The sequence below is a fragment of the Calidris pugnax genome, unplaced genomic scaffold, assembly GCF_001431845.1.
Source record: "Calidris pugnax isolate Ruff unplaced genomic scaffold, ASM143184v1 scaffold11, whole genome shotgun sequence".
In the NCBI taxonomy this organism is placed as follows: Eukaryota; Metazoa; Chordata; class Aves; order Charadriiformes; family Scolopacidae; genus Calidris; species Calidris pugnax.
The window spans coordinates 12,126,130-12,150,271 of NW_015090803.1; positions in this window are offsets into that span (position 1 = coordinate 12,126,130).

Consider the following 24,142-nt stretch of genomic DNA (forward strand, 5'->3'; position numbering starts at 1 on the left):
GGGGGGGAACGGGGGACGGGGGGGCAGCCGAGAGCGGCATGAAGTCATCCTGCTCCTGCACCGTAACTCCTTGAGGGCCGGGCAACGCCGGACCCCTCCGGTCCTCCCCGCCCCCCCCTCACCGCCGCCAATAGCTCACCTGGACCCCCGGGACCGGGGTCGGGGCTGGACCCGCTGCCGGCAGCCTCGGAGCCTGCCAGCTCCAGCCACACCAAAAGTCTCAGAAATCATAGTACATGCGTGCCTCTGTACATACATTCTTTATATATTTTATCTATTTTCATGTATTTCAATATTTTCCCGTGTTAAACACGTTTTATAAATTTTGAATTGTGTATATGCATCTCATATATGTATCTCTATATCTATTTTAATTATTTATATACATGAAACTAATGGCACGTTTAGGCGCTGCGTGTGTATAAACCCCGAGTTTTCCCTCTCCCTCCGAACTCCCCCATGGATTAGGGTGAAATCCACCCCGTTCCTCCGCTTTAAATGCCCGGGGAAGGGGCTGGAGCCAGCCCCGACAGCTCCGGCGGGAGAGCAGAGCGGCTGCAGGAAATGCCGGGCAGTTCCCCGTTATCTGATGCCTTATCTCCTCTGCCTACCTGGGAAGTGGAGGGGGGAATTTTCACCTTTCACAGAGGGACTCTTCACCCAGGGCAAGTGTGCCCATTTGGCTCCTCGAGCGTGAAGAGCACGGGCTGAGTCAAACTGCAAGGTATGCTGACATTGAACTTTTGGAGTGTCTTGAACTGATTTTGGCCAAAAAGATATTTTATTTTTTTTTTTTAATTAAATTGGTGCTGTTTTCTCATGTAAGGAAGAGCAGAGAAAGACTTGATTCTGCCCCATGAGGACACAGAGTGGGGAGAACAAGAACGCAGGGCGTAAGAGAGTTCAGAGAGACAGAGACTGAACTTGGGTGTCATCATTTGGACTGTCCCTTTTAAAAAACCCTAGATACTGCTAATTCGTTTTCTAAGAACAGCCTGAATAGAGAGCCTCAGGAAAGAAGCAGGGTCCTACTGGTTTTATCTTCGATGTCCATTTCTGCCAGTAGCGGAAAGGCAGCTGCAGTGATTTTGCCCAGTGGAGAGATGTTAGTGCTGAAACACACGTGTGAGAGAGCCAATCTCAACAGCAGCGATGGGTCTCTGCCCAGGTCCCTGAGCGTGGCAGAGGGGAGCCCTGGCAATAATCTTCTGTAACGTTAGCTCTCCCTGACCAGGTCTGTGGCGTTAGGCGTAAGAATAAAGCATACCAGTAATGGTATGTTTGCCTAGTATCAAATTAAAGGATCCTGTTGCAAGGTGCCAAAGGATTAAAACAGCCAGCCCTGATGAGCTCAGTGCCCGTATTTGCCTTCTGATAGGCATCAAGGGCAGGTACAGCAGGGACGGGAACTCTTGATAGTGCATGGACGTACACATCTCGGAGAGGGATTTCCTTCCCCTGCCAGGCGGCTCATAGGCTGGTCACTGCAGACACCCAAACTTTTCCTCACCCAAGGGAAAATCCTGACTGTTCTTAAAATCACCAAAGCTTGGTAGAAGACTAGATTTCCTTAATAATGTCTTTTCAGCAGGGATTCTGTAAGTTGGTCTTGTTTGTAGTTCTGTAATTTTTAATTTTGTAACCTTATTTTATGAGTTGTCCTTTCCTTCTTGTGTCATGAAAATGCTCCTTAGCAATGTCCGGAGATCCTTTTTGTGCTGATCACTGTTATACAGGGATCAGTCTTGGTGATGTGTGTAGTTACATCATCCGAGTGAAATGAAAACAAATTTCAACTATTGTTCCTCATCTAAAAGTCCCTGAGCCTTCAGTTACTATTGTCTCCTTTTGCATTTTGGGTTTTTTTTTAACTCTTTTATGTGATTGTCTGTGTGACTTTTCAGAAGTACAGAGTACACTTGCGTGCCCCAGCGGAAGTTGCTCATTAATGCCTTGGAAACTCAGTTTGATAATCTAGGACAAAGCGTAGCATTCAAGGGAAGGAGGAACTCAAATTTACACAATAGCATTAAAATGCTTCTGCTATCACTCTGGACAGCTTTGTGTAGAAAACCACTTTTGTAATTGGTATTGTGCATAAAAGAAATACTTTGCGCTGATCTATCTATGCTGAAAGTTTGGGGAAGGCTTAAAGGAGGTTAATTAATCCGCACTGTACTGCGCTGAGTTACACTGATTCATCAGTAGCCACGTTGTTCAAAATCTAGTAAGCTCTGACCAAGCTGCATTTGGTCATGAGTTAGCTACAGATCAGGAGATTTGCTTGTTGGTACTTTAAAATGTCTAAATAGTATTACTGAGGCTTTAAGGTATAATTTTTAGATACAGAGGAACCAGCATAGCATCTTTATAATACTTCAGTTTACTCTTCTATCCTTTTATTGCTATTGTTTTTCATTTCACTGTAAGGGTTCTTTTTTTCTTGTCTTTTATGCTACAAGCCAGGTGGCTGCATCCTGACATGCAAAACTTTCCTTGGGTGGGATTTCAGAAATTCTGGGTCTTTATCTGACTTTTTCTTCTGGCTGAGCAATGAGCATTACTACTGTACTTTTCTGTGGGAGCAGAGGGACCAGTTCTGAATGTTATAAAAAAACCTCTCCTTATCAGACAGTCCACACGTGGAAATTACTCCCAGTTACAGCCGAGAGTGAGTTTATAGCCAGGGAGCCAATCCAGGATCATCCCACGTGTCAAACTGTTTTGTAGGACCAGCAACTCACAGACCCATCCCAGAACAGGTTCTGGTTCTTCTAGAATTGCTGTGCTTGGGAGCAAGCCCGTGCCACCTATTTTCCCTGATAACCTGGGAGGTGTGCAGACAGGAGGCTGTTTTTGGGAGAGGTGGGTGACACCAGCATGGAAATGCTACCGTTGCTGAAGAATTCAACAGACTGCAGAGCTGTCGTGGTCAAAGCTTGTCATCCCTTTTCTGTCAGCCACCGGGCACATGTCTGCAAGGAGCCCCACCATGAGCAGAGGTAAAACCCAGTGCTACTGGCAGCAGCAGGAGACCTTGCTTGCCGAATGCCTAGTCAACTAAATGACTATATAAATGGCATTCCTAGATGGAAAAATAAGGTCTTTTAATGAAGTAAGAGAATTACTAGGGCTGCAGTATGTTCCGCTGATTTATTTGTGTGTTTGGTTTGGCTGATTTTTCTTTCTAATAATCTCCACTATTCTACAGTAGTAATACAAACCACTAATGTTTGGAGAATATGACTTCAGATTGTACTGTTGGTAATAAGAGAAGGAATACAACTAAGAGAAGGAATACAACTAAAAATTTGCTGTTCCTCTGTAAAAGTTTTAGTTTGTGTGTGGAAGAAAATACCAATTGTTGGTAGGACCATTCGAGGGGGATCGTGACAATGACTAAACAAATAACTTCCAGATGTCTTGAGTGAGGTGGAAAGCTGATGTCCAGGTTCCCCTTGCATATTTTTGGTTGAATGTCTCAAAGTCTGAAATGAGGGATCTTGAGTTCCTACAGATCTTGTAAGAGGTGGAGATGAGTTCTTTATAGTCCATCAAGATGTGAACACTTCACCCATTTTGGAGCTCGTTTATTTTAAGGATCTTGATGTTGAGCATGCACTGACATTACAGGGTCTGTAAATGTTTATGTGCTTCTCCTCTACATTTCCTGGAGTTTTCACGGTACAAAGCATTACTAGTATCATCTTCAGCAGTCTCCGTCAAATATCCCAAGCTTCAAAAACTGCAACTTTTTTTTTTTGCCCATGCATTTTCAAACAAACGGTCGCCACGGGCTCTGCTGAGAGCCTGTATGTGTCAGTGTCAAACCAAGCTGCCCTGTGCTGTGTTTGAAGGGAACACGTTGAACAGGTCAATAATATCTATCCTCTGTTGGTGTTTCTCCTGAGCAAACATTGCTTTGAGAAGCTGCACGTCACGGCAGAGCGCTGGAGCGCTTGACTAACGGCCCTTTGCTTCTGCAGCTCTGCATGTTCTTTGCTTCTCTCTTGGTTGTTCGCCAGGGAACTGCGGAGCTGTTTGGGGATTTTTGGGTGAAAAACTCTTGTGGATTGCTCATTTTTCTTCCCTAAAGGCAGACTTGCATCATTTTTAAACAAGACTGGGGTGTGTAGTAATAGACTTGAATTATTTGCTTGAGTATATGACATGCAAACACCATAAATTTCCATGCCTTAAGCTAAATTGGAGGTTTAGAGGAAAAATTATTAGTTAGCTTTAAATGATGCCCTGATATTCAGCTTTATCTTCTTAATCTCGAGAAGATAAATCATGCCATGGTCTTCTCTAGTCTGCTTCCAGGCTGGCAGGTGTGCAGTCCTGGGTGAAAGAGGTCCTGGTCTTGGGGAGTATCCGAATGCCACAGGTCACTTTAAATAGACACATCTTCAAATCAAAATGATTGCAGGCATTTTAACTCAGGAAAGGGAATATTGTAACACTCGCCAGTGGACCTAGGTGTGCACTCGGAGCGTGCCAGTGGTGCCTGGTGCGGTGGGTGATGCTTCCTCATAGGGCTGCGGGAGGCACCAGTGCAGAGAATTGGCCTTTTGTCTTTCACGAGCATGATATCTTCATGCTGGCTGTTATCTGGCGTGGTTGTGATCCTTGCCTGCTATGGCCACAGGCTGTTTTGACAAGGATCCCATTTTACGGGTATTGTGTTTGTTGGGCTGTGTTTCTATGGAAAATCTCTGTCCTCTTTTAAAAATAAATTGACTGTCAATTCCGCTTGTGTTTAAGGAACTTCGTGTTTCCCTTTGAGCTCTCTTTGAAGCATGACAGATGAAAATTCGGAGAAGTTCTATGACAAAGGAGGAAAGGGAGGTTTTTCAGTCACTGGGAACGATGACGAAGATGAAAAGAGAACACAGTGAGGAGCATGAGTGTATGGGAGGTACTGAGTGGTACAAGTATTTCTTATCTTTATTGTTTGCTATTTTAGCATGGTACATTAGATGTAGATTGGGTTTTACAAAGCATTTAAACAGCAAGTTCTCCCTTTGAGAAGCTTGCTCAATGCCAAAGGAAACTGAAGGGATGTCAATGTTTATCCATAAAGTAATGACACTCGTGAATGCACACCAGCTCCGGTTCAATTCAGTAACCACAGGATCTATTTCACTCTTACATAAAACTTCAACGTGTTGCTCAATGAGGCATCTGTAGATCAAAACGTGTTTACCCTCATTATGCCTAATTTTGGGGTGCCCTTTGTCTCTTCATCAGACTGTTGTCTCGCTCAGTTTGACATTTAGCCGTGCATCCTCTTTCTGCTTTTCCAGGTGATGTTGTAAATTATCTATGCATAACCCAAGTCACTTAAATGATATTTTTTGTACTTTTTCCTGGATAGTAGTGGTTTCTTTCCGTACTGAGAACAGAAGTTGGGTGGTATCAGCGGTTATTTTTGCCACTGTATGCAAAATGATGCAAGAGATACTACTTTCTCATGCTTCAGGGAGCTTTATTTCTACATCAGAGCTTAGAATAGGGAAATACAGCTGAGTGCAGGTAGATGTAATTTGTCTCCCATCTGAGTATAATGAGACATGTAGACTGTCCAGTTGGAGGGCTTAACAGGCCACTGATAAAAGTGCTGTAGCTCCATCACCAGAATCAGATGCAAGGCTTCAGCACGTTCTTTTCAGGAGATAACATTTCATTAGCAGTTTGTATGTGTTGGAAGTTTTTCTTAGGAGATGGGTAACTAGAAAACCAAACTGCAGTCTATGCCTGCAATATCTGTTGTGCAGTTTCATGAAGGTTTTCTAGCTCAAGGATCGTGTAGTGACATGGTGGAGCTGCTGTGGAGTCTGCCACTTTGGTCACAACATTTGACCTTACAATCTTGTTGAGAAACCTGAATATCACTACTCAGAAAGTGCCTCACACTTTGGGGTTTTGTTTTTTTCGTCTTTCTTCCCCTCTCGGTGAGTTCTAGCAAACTCCTTTGTTGTTCTAAAGAGAATTTGTGAAGGGGAACCTACTTACTATAGCGGGAGCCCTTTCTAATTACGTGCCAGCACACTATAATAGGATTAATAGGTTGTGCTGGGTCTGTAGTCTTCACTCTTCCCACACTGCTGTTACTGAAGCAAAAGTATCCTGGGGTATAGTCTGACTATAAGGACTTTGGTCCCATCACCAGAGGATTCAAGTGGTGTAGATCCAACTAGATTTTTCCTTCAGATGGCCAATTAGATGGTCTGGTGCTTTTTCCTTAGATTGCTCAACCAGGATGTGGGAGATGTTGAATCATATCCCTTCCCTATCTAAAAGGATTATGAACCCAGATTTGCTACTTTACAGGAAAGTCCCCCGACTCCTAAGAATAATATTGGCCAAGATATTTTCCAGTCCCTCCTCTTAAAGTGAACCATTTCTTGTCAGAAAGAGAAAGTAAGGAGTCCGCCTGCCATCTTGGTGCGCTGGCCTGGATTCCAGGTGAAGTTTGCTCAAATGCATAGTACAAAAAAATTGGCCCTTGGGCAGAAATAGAAAGTGATTCCCATGGAGGGCTCTGACCTCAGAGCTGTTGGGTAAGCCTGGGCAGGGGTGAGGGCCTCGCTTCCTCTGTGGGCTGCCTTTTGGAAAGAAGAGCTGGTGTCTGTGGTGAAACCCAGGAGGGTTGGGTGTCGCATCCTCACCGTCAATGGGTCCTGGTTGCCTAGGAGAGACGCCTGCTTTCCTAGGGGGGAAAAAAATCTCCTCTCCCTGGAGTTTTTTACAGGTTGATGCAAGAGCTGCTCATGCAACAAAGCGGCTCTCGCTTATCCCTTCCTCGGTGGGGGATCTGCCCATGCCCGGCCGGGGAACACCGTGGCTCTGCCTGCCCCAGTCAGGTGCTGCTCGCTGTAAAGTCCCCTGGTATCGCTCGTCCCAAACGCAGAATGTGCTCCGTTTCCCCCGCTGAATGTTAAAAATACATGTGAAACTGAAAGTTAAAAGTGAAAAAACAGAAGCAGTCTGGTTGAAGCGCTTGGGTCTGAAAAACCCCCAGCTCTTCCCTACGGCCGAAGCTACGTGTGACAACGGCAACTCTGGTGTGGAGAGGGAAGACTTCGGGTATCTCCTTTTGCACTTTAGCTCTGTAGCATCAAGCGTCACTCCCTGCTGCTGTTACTTTGATCTTCTACATTGCTTTTTATGAAACAATGCTCAATCTTGGGATTTCTATAGTCTACTTTTTCCTGATACTGCTTGTCTGTGCTTGTTGGGCTGAAGTGCTTAGATTTCCAAAACATGTCTGTGTGAATGCAGTGAAGTGTATTCTCTTTATTCCCCATGAGTACAGTAAGCATTGGCAAATGTGAACAGAGAGCAAAGGCTTTGGTCAGAATTACAGGCACTTCTAAGAAAGGATATATTAAACTTTTATGTTTCATTTCACAATGTTTTCATTATGTGTTTGTAATAGTCTGTGCAAAATTTCTGGTGTGAAGTTGCATATTTTATACATTTTGTAAAACTGCTATTTTCAAAAATTTATTTTCTACTATTTTTTTTTTTTTAAGGACTTCTAAAAAGTTGTATAGAAGACATTCCTTGATATTGCTGTGCAGTTATCGGTTATGTGCTGTGTCTCCCCTTTAGCCCGGGTGCCGCATGCGTATTCAGTGGAATCTGCTGCTTTCTGCCTGACATTTGGAATGTGGTTCCACAACTGTTACGGGCTGATATCAATGTGGGAAAGATGCTACCCAAAAGAGTGTCACTGCCAGTCTGTAGTCTGACTCCTGCCACGAGTCACTTTTTCTCACCACCTCCCATGCGTGTCAGTGCTGGTGTTTGAACAGCTGTGTCAGACCGGGGAGAGGATCTAGTTGAAAACTAAGCCACCAAAGGAATTTAATAAAAAAAAAAAAAGTTTTCATTGGGATCTGTTCTGTGGTCTGAGTCAGTGTGTGTCTGCCCAGACGCTTGTGTCAGTATGATGGAGCCAGTTGCAATGCAGCTCCTAGGACTGTATCAGTAACAAATAATAAAAATCACTGTGGCTCTGTGGGCTTTGCGTTGAACATGACAAATGTTTTACCTCATCTCAAAATAAAAGTCACCTCTCACATCGCCAAAGCAGCACATGCTCTTGAGACCAGATTAAAAAAAAAGTTTAAGACATTGACGTGTTTATTGCTTTTTACTAACAGACAAAGCTAGTAGCTAATTAAACTTGAATTCATGAGGAGTTTGGTCTCTCCCCCTACTTTTAATTTCAGATTATGTTTTGGCATATTTGCTATTCCCTGAATGGTCTTTTTGGGCAGCCTTACTCCCTTTTGCCCATGGAAAGCCGTTACACATGTTTTATGCCATTGTAACTCCACTGATGTTGACAGGACTCCTCGTGCCTGATGAAAGAGCGAAGAGAGCCAAGCTGAAGAGTTTTGCAGCCACAAACCACTGTCAGGGCATGCTTTGCCATCTGAATAGGTAAGTCCCCAGCTGGCAATTTTTCCTTCTAAGCAACATGATGGGTTTGCAAGACCCTTTAGATTGCAAATTTCATGAGCTTCTAACCTCTGGAAAGCAGAGGTTTTGAAAGCAGCGTTGATGTGTGGACAGATGGTCTCGACAGAGCTCTCCATTGCTCTTGGGTCTACTGAGTGCCTCTGCAAAATCAGGAGCCTGCAAACAGTCAGCAAAACAAAGCTGACATTTTCTGGCTTGTGATGATGATAAAAAAATGCGTGGGAGGCTCCTTTAACATTTCTAGAATTCCATTACTTTTTGTTTCATGTTTCATGGCTTACTTATTGTGTTAATAATGAACAAATTTTTGTGTATTGTTTCAGAGAACTGGTCACAAGGGCAATGCTTCTCAAAAGGGAAAGATTGGTGTCACACAGAAGGAAAGCTGTTTTAAAACTTCCTAAGTGGTATGGTAAAATTACTGTAAGAGGGTGAAATCAATGGCAACACTTCTTTTTAATTCATTATGAACCTGGCACTGTCTTATACATAAAAGGAAAGACAGACAAATGGATAAAAAGTGGGAAATGCCTTCTACCATCCCTCCTACTCTCTGTACCATTCGTTCACTTTTCTGAGCCTCAGCTCCTTCTCGTTAAACTTTTGAGAAAACTTTTCTAAAAGTAGTGCCATCAGAACAAAGGCTGGCACAGTAAGAAATAGATCTAATATTTGTGAGATACCACAAGGAAGAAAACAAGTCAGATCATATCAGAAAAGGAGGAACTACTGGTCCCAAACATCAGGTGACATCTGCTTGAAATCCTTTGCTTGGCATTGACGCAGGACAATTCTTTGCCAGGGTACAAAGCCACTCTGCCTGTTCTGCCACTTCTTTCTTTGAGTTAGTCCCTGAAACACTGCTAATCTTGACATAGCCTGGAGTAACAAGAAGACTGTAATGATTAAATGTCAAAATGTACACAATGGGACCACGGCATTTCATAATTCCAAAATGCAATCCCAGGTGTTCTGGAGTGACAGCCTTTTGTTTTGAAATTATTTTCCTGTCGCCACTTGCCAGAAGTGATACCTTTTTTCAAAGATTTTGAAATAGATTATTGTTTTTTTTAATTTAAAAAAAGTATGTTGAAACACTTTTAATTGGTTTAATACGGGCCTTTTCCTGAATAGCTCCTCCTGACATCTGTAGGAATCTGTAATCCCACAGTGCAACGTCTCTTGATACTCCTGAAGTTTGCTATTAATTCCTTACTTCTATGTACACTTTTTGCATCCTCAGAAACCTCCGACTGCACTTAACTTCTCTTTCCCCAAATGTCTTTTCCCTCAAATCAGCTTTTGTCTAGAATGTTCCTTTGTGTATAAGTGGTAGGCTCCCTTTCAGTGTTAATACAGCATCGCACTATAAAGTATAGACAGTCTCAGGTAGTGCTAGTCTTGGGCTGGGCTGAAAAACCCCTGAGATGCTATTTCCTTGGTTAGCATCAGAGAATTTTATTTTTTTTCCTGGTAAAGCACTGGCAAAATCCTTTGGAGCAGCTTCTGCAAGTAACTATTCTACTTCTGCTCTTTCCTATTTTATTTTTCTCTTTTGCTTCTTGCTTTAGCACTTCTAACCTGCCACTCTCAAGCAAGAGTTTATTGGGAAGAAAAAGGTCACATGAAAAGCATCCTTAAGTTACACTACCACAAACCAAGGCTACTCTGCAGCCTTGCAAAAGAAAAATCAGTGACAGTTTTGCATCACCCTCATTTTCTTCCCTTCAGTAATCTGGAATGGTTTTAGTAATTCAGAAGTTATTTACATGATAGAGAAAATATTCCTTTTTAGCTGGGAATACTCTAAAAAATCGGGATCTTGGTGTGTCTAAATGGCAGGACAGCTGTGATAGCTGCTCAGCTTTCTTGTCTTGAAAGTGAATTAGAAACAAGAGTCTAGAATGTTGAGTATTTTTCTGTGCCAAAACTGGGCATATTTAAAGAGGTGGCCATTTAGAAACTTAATGTGTTTAGGTCACATGTAACTGATTGTTGCGTTGTTGGTTCAAGACTGATTGGCTCCTGATGTCCCTTGCTCTGGAGGTGGGTAGCAATGCTGCGAGGATGATGAGGACGATGTTACACACCAAACATAAATGCCTCAGGGCCAGGGACTGCCGGGGGTGTTGGTCGACTGTGGGTTGAACATGAGCCAGCAGTGTGCCCAGGTGGCCAAGAAGGCCAACAGCATCCTGGCCTGTATCAGGAACAGCGTGGGGAGTAGGACTGGTGAGGCCCCACCTCGAGTGCCGTGTACAGTTTTGGGCCCCTCACCACAAAAAAGACATTGAAGTGCTGTAGCAGGTCCAGAGAAGGGCAATGGAGATGGTGAGGGGTCTGGAGAGTAAGTCTTATGAGGAGAGGCTGAGGGAGCTGGGGGTGTTCAGCCTGGAGAAAAGGAGGCTGAGGGGAGACCTTATTGCTCTCTACAGCTCCCTGAAAGGAGGGTGTAGCCAGGGGGGGTCGGTCACTTCTCCCAAGTCACAGGCCTCAAGTTGCACCATGGGAGGTTCAGATTGGATATCTGGAAAAATTTTTACACTGAAAGGGTTATTAAGCATTGGAACAGGCAGCCCAGGGAAGTGGTTGAGGCTCCATCCCTGGAGGTATTTAAAAAACGAGCAGACATAGTGCTTAGAGACATGGGTTAGTGATGTTTAGCGTGTAGTGATCTTAAGGTCCCTTCCAACCTAGACAATTCTATGATCCATAACTATGTGATAGACAGTATTTATAGGTTACTCCAGTACAGTCACCTATACTATATGTCAGCTGTACTGACAGTGAGAGGAGCGAGGGGGAGCTGGACTGGTTCCCCATCCGGGGGCATTCCTACCCCTCAGGTTCAAGCTCCCTCAAGCTGATTCCCAGCAAAGCTGCCCCAAACTCAACATGGTGTTTTACAGACCCAGAGTGAGGAGGAATCGGTTCTTCTCCCTCCCATGGGACAGACAGCAACTATGGTCACGCTCTACTTTGTAGTGGAGAAACTCTGGTAGAGGGATGGTGTCTAATGAAAATTTCGGCCTTGGCTCCGCAAGGAGCCATGTGACGGCCCCAGGCACTTCACGTGGCTGGAATTATTCTTAAATGTTGACCCAACAGTCACGTTGTGAGTGCTAATTTGAGATATTTAAGTGTCTCTGTTCACATTTCCTTTTCTCCAGCTCCTTTCACAGTGTCGTCTTAGATGGGGAAGGTCTTCAAATAGATGCTTAGCCCCGTGTCTCTGAGCAACCCTGGTGACACTGCTGGTGACACTGTGCCCGCACAGCTGTGAAACAGATGAGGATGTCTGCAGGACCAGGACTCTGCTACGACAAAGGATTTTTTAAGGTATTGTTGTCTGAAGGCTTTAGCTCCAGCGCACATTTCCCAGCACACATGGAGCTGGTGGATGTAGATGGGTACCTTTCTCTCAGGCAGAATTTTATGCATCGTGGCAGGAATATGTTAAATGTTTCCTGAAAATAAATGAAAGCTTTACAGACTGAGCAAGCAAGACAGCACCAGGAAACAAAGACATTTGATATCCTGGCGTAAAACATCATGCTTAGGCATAATAAATAGTCAGTTTTATGTAAATAATGTAGTCTTATCCTGTTACAAATAACCATTTGCATTTGCCTGGTTTGCGTCATTTCTCTTTGCTGAATTCTAACTTTCCAGTCTTTTGGATTTTATTCAGTACTGTTAGTTTACACAACTGATAAATCTAATTTTTTAAAAATTCATACCGTGTAGGTACAATTTTTCCTAAAGAAATAGCAGTGCCCACAAAATCTAGCTTTTAAGCTTAGTGTCCTTACCATTGAGCTGCAACAGAAGGTTGGGGTTATTGTTGGCAGTTTTCCCTTGTGTCATGCTATGGGCTGTTTTTTTTAATGGTGGTTTTGTAAGGGACTGAGCAGATGAAAGACTTAGGCCTGGTTTAAATTGCTAGGATGAAATTTCAGAATTTCCACTTGACATGTGGTAGGAAGTTTATAGTATGTTTTGAGTAGAGGATTGGGGATTTAATTCACAACTGCATTTGAACCTAGAGAGTGAAACTGTTTAAATATGGAGTATCAGATTAAAAATTGTTTAGAAATCCATTTCTATGTGTAGATTTCTTAAAGATTACAGGAAAAAAAAAGATTTTCTTGTATAGGTACTTCTTGTACCAAGATTTTTTTGCCACTTCCAGGAGAGCTCAAGAAGAGTTCAAGAAGATTGGGAGGAAGCCAACAAAATCCATCTTGTTGATATTCCCCATATTGCAAAACTATTTTAGTTATGGGTACTATAATAGCAGTGCTGGTAACTGTTTTGCTGGGAATGCTGATTGAAAAGGATAACACAACTGGGATGTCTGGACGTGTCTCAACACAGAAAGATATTAGAAGGAAGTTGAAATCTTGCCTATTTGTAGCTAACTCCTCATTCATGATTTCACCTCTTCTCCTCAACGTTTTTCCAGCTAGTAACTCCAGAAATGAAACTGCAGAGCTTTTGCAGCGTTTTGGATCCCAGCAGATAAGCTCTGACAATAGAGATATAGTTGAAGAAGTTACTGCCTCCACAACTATGAACATACTGCCAACTATTGCTCAGTTTGTCTTTTTTTGCACACTTTTGGGATGTTCATAAGTCATTTTGGACCACAAGCATGTCATCATTTTTCTGACCCCTCTGCTGTTCAAGATGCAGCGAGTCCAGCATTTTCCCAGAAAACTTCTGGATTATTGTGGGACAAAATGTGCCTGTGAATTTTGGAGGGACTGGTACATGGAAGCACAGCCCTGGTAGGAAGTATTCTTAGTTTTAGACATCTCAGATGAGGAAAATAGCACCCATATGAAGAAAAGCAAACCCGGGACCTTTATTTAAGAAGGTGGGGAGAGGAAGTGACCCAGGCACATGGTAGGCTGCAACAGTATGCAAAGCTCTCAAGAAAATTTTGGATGAAAGGACAAGTAGAGGTTAGGAGGTGAACAAGATAAAATGAAACATGACTTTACAATGTTGGGTTGTGTCAGCCCAATAAACTCCCAGCTATTTCCTAGACAAAGGAAACGTACATCTTCTTCCTGGAAATTTCACTTAAGCCTTTTCATGGAGTCTTGTGGGATGCAGTGATGAGGGAGCTGTGAGAAAACAGGGATTAGGTATGCACAGAGCTGGCTAAAAGGGAGAGCAATGCTGGGTGTTAATGAGTACATGGAGAGGGAGGAATTCATGATCTGGGTGCTGCACTGGATGGAAATAACTGTGGAAGGGAAGGACTTTGGTGTGTACGGTGGATGTGCTGCTAATGAGGTCTTAGGGTGGTCTGGTGGGGTATATCCAGCAGAAAAGAAGGAAGTTTACTGCCCTGATTCAAAGATGTCTGAGATGCTACGTTCCATTGCTGCTCGTGCTGCTGACTGCCTGTGTTAAACAAAGACGGCCTGAGACTGAAGGGTGCCCAGAGTGGTCTGAGGGATGGAGAGCTTTGTGCTGGAAAGGAGCTGGGAAGCAGATGCTGTGTTTAATCTAGCAAAACAAAGCCTCAGAGGGGACCAAGACTGCTTCCTGTCAGCAGTGTAAATACCAGAGAGGACACCAATGAACACATGGGACTAACGTAGCTGTGAGTAGAAAGGTGTGTTTCAAATTAGAAAGTGCTTCCTAACCATAGAACAAATTTTCCAACCAGGAAAATTTTCTCAGTGGAATTGATCAAGCACTGGCACAAGTGCTCAGAGAGAGTCCATCCTTGGAGGTTTGCAAAGCTTGACTGCACGAGACACTGAGCAACTCGATCCCACTTTGAACTGGATGTTTAAGCAATGGGGTGGCTTAGATGACCTCCAGAGGTGCGTTCCACCTGGATTATCCCATGCTGCATTAGAACAAAGAAGCTCCCAGACACCTTTCACAGCACATTAGTGAGAAGGAAAAGTCCTCAAAACCCCCAAATACTGTTAAAGCAGACTTTTACAACAGGATTGTTTTGTACATGTAGGTGGTAGACAGGAAAGAGATCCAAGGTGTTCTTTCCAGGTTGTGAGCCTTACAGGAAAGACATGCAGGGACAAGACAGAACATGTCTTGCCATCTGTCTTAGTATTTGAGTCTCACAGCTTAGCAGCAGCAATGGTGCCTTCTCAGCATTTTTTGATACAGAGGAACTTGGAAGATTATTTATTGGTTGTCTTTATCACTCATTTCCTCAATATAGTTTTCACAAGATTCAGAGTAATTTGCAGAAGAGCTGAGAATGGCCAAGTCATGAGCAAAAAGAGGTGCTGAGAGTTGGGAAAAATAATATTTTTCCATGAAAAAGTACAGCTGAGGCAGAATGAGGATATAGAGAAAGAGTAAGGGGAAAATGAAAGAATCAAAAGAGAATTAAAGGGAAGGAGGAAGCCAGGACAAGTCCAGATTCGCTGAAGAGATTTGCAAAATTTAATTTCTTTGGCCAGTCCAATGGCACAGCCTCCCCTAAATCATTTAGAAAGTGAAATAGAGCGAGGAAACAAAATTGACCTGGCTTTTGGTTTTGCATCATGGAATTATAGAGCTTGCAAAAGATGGGGCACTAGCCTGGGCAGAGTCAGCAATAACAGTTTGACTCAGCTCGCTCTCCCTAATTCCTCGTCTTCCCCAGTGAGCCTATGCAAGTTGGTAGGACCATCTCTAGGAGAAAGGGGCAGTTGATTTATCAGGCCCATCCATCCCTGAGACTAACAGGAAAGATCATAGAATCATAATACGGTTTAGATTGGAAGGGACACCTTAAAGATAATCTTGTTCCAACCCCCCTGCCCTGGGCAGGGACACCTCCCACCAGACCAGGTTGCTCAAAGCCCCATCCAGCCTGGCCTTGAACCCCTCCAGGGATGGGGCATCCACGGCTTCTCTGGGCAACCTGTTCCAGTGTCTCACCACCCTCATAGTGAAAAATTTCTTCCTGATATCTAATCTAAATCTCCGGAAAGCTGCTCTAAAGTCTCCCTGGAGCTTTCTTTTCTCCAGGCTGAGCTATCCCAACTCTCTCAGCCTGTATTCATAGGAGAAAGCTGCTCTAAAGTCTCCCTGGAGCTTTCTTTTCTCCAGGCTGAGCTATCCCAACTCTCTCAGCCTGTATTCATAGGAGAGGTGCTCCAGCCCTCTGGTCATCTTCCTGGCCCTTTCTTGTTTGTAACTCAGTTTTCTGCCAATGTCGTTCCACTGAAATAAATGCAGGCAATTTGGCTCTTAGTCCAGTAGACCTACTATTAACACAGAAACACGTGCAAGGACGAGGCTGATACTTTACTGAGCTCAATAGAAATACTATAATTGAATGCCCAGGAAAACATATTTTTTAAAACTGTATTTTTTTACATTGCAGTAGCAGGCAAAAAACAAACATACAAGGAAAAACTGGGTTATTTAAAAGATATTTTCATGTAAAAGAACATCTTATTCACTGCTTTTATTTGTAAAGAAAAATTTCGTATGCTTTTGGTAATCTGTAGATTGAGCTACAACTGTTGTTTCTGAGGCTAAAAAGGTACACAATGAGTTGTGTGATTTCCAGTGCCTCAGGCTCAACTTGCCCTAGGCTATGTATCCGAAATACAAGTACAAACCTTCACTGAGTCATGACACAATTCTCCTGGTACGGCCAATGGGATGCACCCCAAAAAGCTGCAAGTCTTGGCGTCTATATACCTGCGAGGTGGAGGGCAGCTGTGAGCTCTGCATACACGATGTGTGTGTGTGCCCACGGACAGAGGGGCTGCCTGCTGAGGTGGCAAGGACACAGGTCTGAGCACTGAAACAAAAACCTCCCCAGGAAGAAAAAAAAAAAAAAAAAAAAAAGAGTTCTTTGAATGGTTTGAAAATGCCCTGTGTTCATCACCCAGAGACAGACAGCAACGCGTGGGCTGGCATCTCTCCAGTGGCTTAAAGACCCGGGGCAGTTACGCACAGGCTGAAATGAAGACACGTCATTCCGGGGAAGGCATTAGGCACTTTCGGTTGGACTGCCTGACACCCGAGGACACAGCAATAGAGAAGTATGCTGGCTTGGCAGTTGGACGCTGCAGAGGGGGCCAAGTGAAAACCAAAATGTTTCTGTGCTTGTGCAGATGAGGAATTCTCAAATGCTTTCTTCCACTTCTCTCGCACATATCTTTCCTTTTTCCACTGTGGTCAACAGAGAGTAGCTCTCCTATAAGCAATAACCTCAATCAGCTGCAGATGTTCACCTCTGATGATAATCTCTTTATGTTGCACACATTTCCTGTCAGGATATGTTGTCTTTATCACTGCGGTTAGAGTTAGTGGGACTGATATTCTGAGTGGCTAAAAAATTTGCTTCGCATCCTCTTCTGAACCCTCTGGTCTTTGAGGATCACCTCTGGAATACGTCCTTGCTACTACCCCTTTGTTAGCTCCTTTCAGCTTTAGGAGCACTCAGTCACCAGTAGTCTCTGGATCTCCTGCAGTGTGGTCTCTGCATCTATCTCCCACTTTGTATCCCAAACACCTTCCCATATTTGATCCACATTTCCCAGGTGGACTGGCTGTCCTTCTCCACCCCCTTGCCCTCTGGCTGTGGCTTGTCTGTCTTAGCAGAGGATGCAACATATCTTAAAGACAGTGCTGCTGCAGCACATCCAAAAACCAGTGAAAGGAAAACTTTACTAGCTCCAGGATGCCAAGGACTTCTCTGCAGGGACTTGAATCCAGTACTGGGACTGACTACCACTGCCTTGCAAAGACCAGTCCCACCTCAGGAGGTAAGGATCACGGCTGGTGCACAGTCCCCTATGGAAAGGAAAAGAGAGAAAGGTGTTTGGTATGAACTCGGTGTGTGTTGAGGCAGAAAATGGGAGGAGGTGCCTGGTGGTCGGGTTGGAAGTGAACCCACAGGGACGGGGAGGTTTTGTCCAAGCACTATATGAACAGTCAGCCATCGGCAGCATCATCACCCTGATGTGGGCTACATGGTAGACTGATTGCAGGGACCTCAGACACATCTATCAAGCAGGGATAATTACTACAGACTGCAGTCACGTTCCTGACATGCATTCGTTGTTGGGAGAGGCCAACATTGCTGTAAGAGAAGGAGAGATTTGCCCAATGTTCAGGATGGTGCTGTCTACCAGCAAGTATTTTGGAAAGAACATCGCAGTGGGGCTGGTACACACGGCCTTACTTTCCCCAGAAAACTAACTAATTTCTAGATGTACTTGCGAAGAGCTTCAACAGCTACTTTAGGTTGATACCAGACAATATTGTGATGGTTTTTGTCAGTGTTATGTTGACAGTTGGACTAGATGATCTGAAAGGTCCCTTCCAACCTAGGGAATTCTATGATTCTATAATAGGCCATAGATTAAAAGGACCTGATAGCTATGATTTTTTTTTTTTTTTAATGTTATCCAGTTGCACCTCAAAGGAAACAGTGAAATAAAAGATCACCCAAGAGATGATGCAAATGTGTGGGATCAGAATTTAGCATTGATAAGCTCTGAAACAGTTTCAGGAAACAGCCAAGCTCCAGGCAACTCATGTAGATGGATAATCTGAGTGCATCTGAACCTAATGGTTCTGACAGTGAGGGCAGGATTTAAACATGTATGTTTAGAAATTCCATGGGGAAAGGCTTAGGTGTAAAGTAATTCCCTAAGGGTAGATACGCTGAGAGACCTTAAGTTGTCTGAATGTAGTTGCCTACTGATGTGGGTGGTGTAGATACAGAGGGAAGGAGAAGAATGAATGAAATGAAACAATGGCAGGCTGTGTCTCTACTTGTGAAGGTACCAGAGGCTGTCAGAGTCTCCCTGGGCAAGGAGACTCAGGCCTTTATGTTATTCAGTCATCAAAATATAGCTGGCCTCACTTCAGTCAAAGGCAAACGTCACCCTCCAAAACAGTTTCTGGGCATGGTTTGGGGATTAGGACTAATCAACGACCACTCCTGGCCGTTGGTGAGCAACCATCCTGTTTTGGAAGGTGAGATAATGGGCTTCAGTGTCTGAGAATGGCTTTAGTCACAGTTAATTCACTAGAAAAGTTATAGCATTAGAAGTTTGGAAAAGTTCCTGGCATGTAAATTAGAGCAAACAAATCCTGGCCAAACTGTCTAAGAAATGGGAAAGCCTGGGCATGAAGTTATTGCATCAGTCTTCTGCATTGAGTGATAACTTGACTTGTTGACTTGTAATCACCCTCACCCAGACCTGTATTTACCACCTTTGCCATAAGCTGCCACAGCGTTTCTTTGTTTTTCTGACCACTTGTGCCAAATACAGCTGTGGCATTTCACAGCAGCTGAAGTGTAGCAAGGACCCATAGCCCAGGCACACCACTGGAAGGCACAGCCAACATTTGCAACCCAGAGCTGGGATCTGCCCTTCTCCTGTGACCCAGCAGAGACCTGGTCACGTCACCAGGTGCATCCTCCATTGTGTCATCCCGTGTTTGCGTTGGAGAAGTCAAAGTCTTCATTAGCACGGTTGGAGAAACACCATCGGTCCATAGGAGGCCAGTCCTTTTCTTCTCCTTTGACCAGCTCTCAGGGAAAGACACAGTGGTATTGGACGCAGGACAGTCTCCCTGCAGAAGAAGGTAGGGGACAGTGTGGGTCTTGAAACCTTAAGAGCACCTGGCTGCACAGGGTCTTTTTAGGAGAGACTGGTCTGAGATCGCACATAGTGAACAAGGTCTTTACCAAAATCCCCTTGTCAAAGGGGGTCAGTCAAAGGGGCACTGCTTAGTCCAGTCGCCATTTCTTTAATTACCTCATGAAATCATTTCTCTCCAGACTAAGCTAAATTTACAGCCCTGTAATTTATGGACCAAACTTTATGCCTGAACGCCTAAAAATATCAAAATAGCTATTATAAACCCAAGTTATACAACTTCACTTTGCACCTCTGCTACACACAGTGAAGGAACAAAAAAAAAAAAAAAAAAAAGAAAAATTATTAGGAGAGAGGTTTGCCCTCCAGCTGGTCTGTGTTCATGTAAAAGCAATAGTCTGCGTCAAAGTGATCTAAAGAGAGCAATCAGCAAAGGAAATTAAAAGTGTCATTCTTTGACATAGAATACCGCTTGATGAGAACGCAGAACAGCTGTAAGCTAAACAGGCCACCTAATACTTAATTTTTCATGTTGTCTTTTTTACAGACTTCACAGTAGTGTTACTAGACACTGGTCTGGAAATTAAATGGTTAGTGCTGGTAAATTGTTTCTGCCATTGAAAAACCTATTTTTTGTATTCTTTTGAAAAACAAACAGGATAAACTGTAACTGGTAACAGCTTTTGGAATGTGAATTGCTTTCTAAGTCTTCTGAGAAAAGAAAACACAATTTCCAGGCCCCAGTCCTAGAAAAGCAAAAAAACGAAACACACTCGGTTGAATTTTACATGTGTGAGAAAAAGTTTTACTTATTATTCTTTCCACTTCATCTAGAAATATAAGTCAATGCAGACTTTAAATGGGGAAAAAAAAAAAAGGGAAAAAACTCCTCCAAAGAACTCAATCAAACCCTCTTCTTCTTTTGGCCTGGCTGCTTTTGTAATTTTAGAAAGGAGAACTTGGCAAGTGAAGAAACTAAAGTTTTCCCATTTTAAAACTCTTTCTTCCATTTTCGCTATCATTTCAGATTTCACAAGAACTATTCCCTGGACTTGCTTAGTGTTGCTAAAACACATCCCCCACCTCTCACTCAGGAGAAAAGACCTGCTTCATGCCCTGCATTGAACAGGTCTTACCTTGACAGGCATTTCCACTGCCTTCTCCTTTGGACTCAACAATGCAAATAATGTACAAGAGGTGCAGTGCAAGTCACCTAAGGAAATGCTCTCTTTACTGCTGCTCAAAAGTGGAAAGAAAAAACACCTTCCCCATCTGTCAGGACAAAATGGCAGTGGAGGTGCCAGCTGCTGCGCCAGCCCGGGTTCTGCCTGGAGATGGGAAGAGCAAGAGGATCCTCACCTTTTTTCTCCCCTCTCTGCTCAAGCTTCCTCAGACAAACTCGTAGCCTTTCTACTCTGTTTCCCAGCATCTTAAAAAAGGGAGCTCAATTAGCTAATCCCATTTATCCACTTCTGTTCTCTACGGTGGTTTCACAGTACGAATCCTATCAGGAGGATACAGCAGCAGCATTGCCACTCTCACACACCATGCATTGAACGTTAAACAAGCATTCCAGAGAGCAAGAGGCTAAATATATAATAAATATTGTTTTCTTCCAACATTTGCTTTACTGGGTTTGAGCCTCTGGGGCATGTTTTGCTGTTTTTCAAGCTCCTACCTATCAACATAAGAACAAGAGGGAATGGCTTCAAGCTGCAACAGGGTAGGTTTAGACTAGACATTAGGAAACAATTCTTCACAGGAAGAGTGGTCAGACCCTGGAATAGGCTGCCCAGGGAGGTGGTTGAGTCACCATCCCTGAATGTGTTTAAGAGTTGTTTAGATGTGGTGCTGGGGGAGATGGTGTAGGGGAGAACTTTGTAGAGTGGCTTTGATGGTTGGACTCGATGATCCCAAGGGTCTTTTCCAACCTGAACGATTCTATGATTCTATAACACAGGGCTTGACAATTGCTTTTATTATTATTACTATTATTATTATCATCACTATTCTCGAAAGTCCAGTCCACCTTAAGGGCTCTGAGGCTATTATGGCTCTAATAACGGTACCAACTGTAGTGAAACTCTTAATAAATAGTACTGGGAGCTTACAAGGCTCTAAAGACTTTCAAGAATGAGGCTGTAAAGAGATGCTTGCCCTCAGCATGCTTGTAGTCATTCTCCCTGAAGATAAACTGCGTAAGGAGAAAAAGACAAGGCAGATTTATTTGCTATTTTATGTCAATGTAAAATAAGCAGGTAACATTACCGGAACAACAAAGATAAACACCCTGTCAAGCAAACATAAGGACTTCGGACCGCCCTTCAACCAAGGGAACATCTTTGCTGCCGTCAGTTTAGTACAGCTGGGTTTGACTTCATGAAATCTCAAATATTTCTTTTCTCTTTCTGCCATGCGTGGTACCAATACATGGTAAGGCTTAATAAATGCTATGCAACTTTCAAGAATTGAAAATTCCTCAAGGAAAGTATAATCCAGCTTCTTGGCTGCATTCAGTCTTGTGTGGTGTGAGGGAGTCTGGAATTCTCCGTTCAGTAATGTTACTAGTTGTTTTGGGAATTATTAAACAAGTAGAGAGAGATTTTTCAGAAGCATAAATAACAGTGATGGGGCCATCTCCCACGGATGTTACAAGTGATCTTGATGGAATTTCTGAAGCCTGGGTGCTTCCTGTGCTCTTCTCTGGGCTGCTGCCCAGGCTGATGTGGTGGTCCTGGTAGTAAGAGCCCTGGTCTCCTTAGGGCACTCTTCTTGATGCCACCTCCTAAACCTTACAGATGAGGAGATGAGAGACTTGCCCAAGAGTGTGGGTGATCTGCCCTCAGGAGGAGACTACGAGTTGACCGGGAGCCTAAACTCATCACAGTTTGTCATTTTTACATCTAAGCATTATGGCTTGCTGCTTTGCTGTTGTGCCCTTCTGCCTGTGTCCTTCCCTCACTGGACCACAAACTCATTCTGCAGGCACTGCCACCATGCATTGGAAAGACCTCGAAGGATTGACCTCACATCAGATTGTGAAATAAAAGACTAGAGCTGCTTGGGACATCTGGTGTAACTTAAGCTCCAGCTCCTTGTCACTGTTGCAGCCCAGCAGCCTCCGAGACGGTTTGTCAGTCTTGTCTTCCAGCCTGGCATGTTTTCCAGAGTTTGAATGGACACTTACATCAGTGAGCCCATGGTGATATACTACATGCATCGGCTTTGGGTGACAGAGTGGAACTACACAGGGATGTGGATTTCAAACTATCTAGCAAGCAAAAGTCAAGGTGTTCAGGGTTTGGGGTTTTTTTAATGCCTCCTTGGTATTTTCTTGCTGTTTGTTTTGAGGTTTTGGGGAGCAGTGTAGTACCTTTGGACCAAAGCAAAGGAATGGCGATGCAAGAGCATCACTAGGCTGATAAATGTTCTTTCAAGTTTTTTTCTTAGACTGAATCTTGATGTGCATTCAATCTACCAGCAAACCCCCAACGGAAAGAAACACATGGTGAGATATGGATTTCAGCTGAAACAGTTTCCAGATCTGGTTCATGCCTGTGCTGCTGATGGAGAGGGGGCAAAAGAGAGGGGGAAGAAGAAGAAGAACAGGGATGGGAATAAGCAACGTGGGACTGGAGGGGTTATTGCTGTCTTTTTGTTCTGGCACAGATGAGGTAGGCTGTAGTCTCTGTTTTAGTTAATGCTGAAGTGAGGGCTACTTTTCAGAGAGGACTCCTAAGAGGAGAAGATACAGGCAGCTTTGAGCTTGCCTGCACAGCTGCCCCAGGAGAGACACCAGTGAAGTCATGGTGGTCCTCGAATGACCTCTGGCATCCTGGGTTGGAAACTGTGCTGCTCAGGCACGGCAGAAACCAGAGCCTGAGCCAGGAGCCTGACCTCGCTACATCTGCGAGTGCGCAGCCATGCCCAGTGATTGCACAGTTGAATTTAACTCACTCCTGTAATTTCAGCTGCAAGGACTGATGCGCTTCCTGCATCGTGAGCTGGTTTCTTGCCTCATGCACTGGCAGTGGCCCAACACCAACAGTGTATTCTAACACGTCGCCAGGGTTTGTCAGCAGAAATTTAGGGAAAGAAAACCACCATCATTGCTCATTTTAATTTTTCAGAAGATGTCAGAGTGCTGAGCAATGAGGCTTATAAGAGAGGAACGACAACAAGGAAAGAGTGACTGTTCACCGTGACTGATGAAAATAACATTGCAGATCCCAGCTTGAGTTTCATGGACTTGTAGTAAATCCATGAATCTGTCCAGTAAATAAAAAACCTCACAGTTTTGCATATTGCAGTATTCCAGATTCATGAGAGCATCATTTTGCCCTCACCAGATCCTGCCTTTTGGTGCCATCTGCCACACAAATGATCCAGAAACATCTTGCAATTACCCAGGTCTCTGTAGTGACTGAGCCATGTAATCACACCTGCCTTCCCTGTCACCATGTATCACCTTTCCCTTGTCGTTATTTAATTTTATTTAGGTTTTATTTAGGCTATTTATTTTACTTAGTTTCCCTTTCCTATTTGCCTACTGCCTATTGTCTGTATCTTGAGTTATAAAATCTAGGGGGCAAAGTCATCTTCCCCATGAGTTATCCACTGCCACTGACAATGAGATTTACTTCTGGCTGGGGTCTCCAGACTGAAGTGTAACATCGAACAGAGAAAAGAAAAACACTATGTAGGTCCATCTGAACGGTTTAGGGAAAAATAACATTTCCTAGAAGGTGAGCAGGGCAGCCTAAAAGTCTGAAAAACTCCTTTATCTGATGCTCCGAGTTAGTACTCGGGTGCTCAGACACCATTCAGTGCTCTGCAGCACCACCTAAGTAAATCAGTCAGGAGAGGGCAGCTGGATTGCATCCTACCCTTTCAGTTTCTTGAGGATGAGACTTGTTCCTATTTTCTTTTGAATCCATGAGATGAAAGGCCAAGTTAGGTCACCATCTCGGAAACACACGTCATTGCTCCAGTGCCCTTGTTGTGGTTCTTAGATAAGCTAACACACGATCAATCTATTAGAA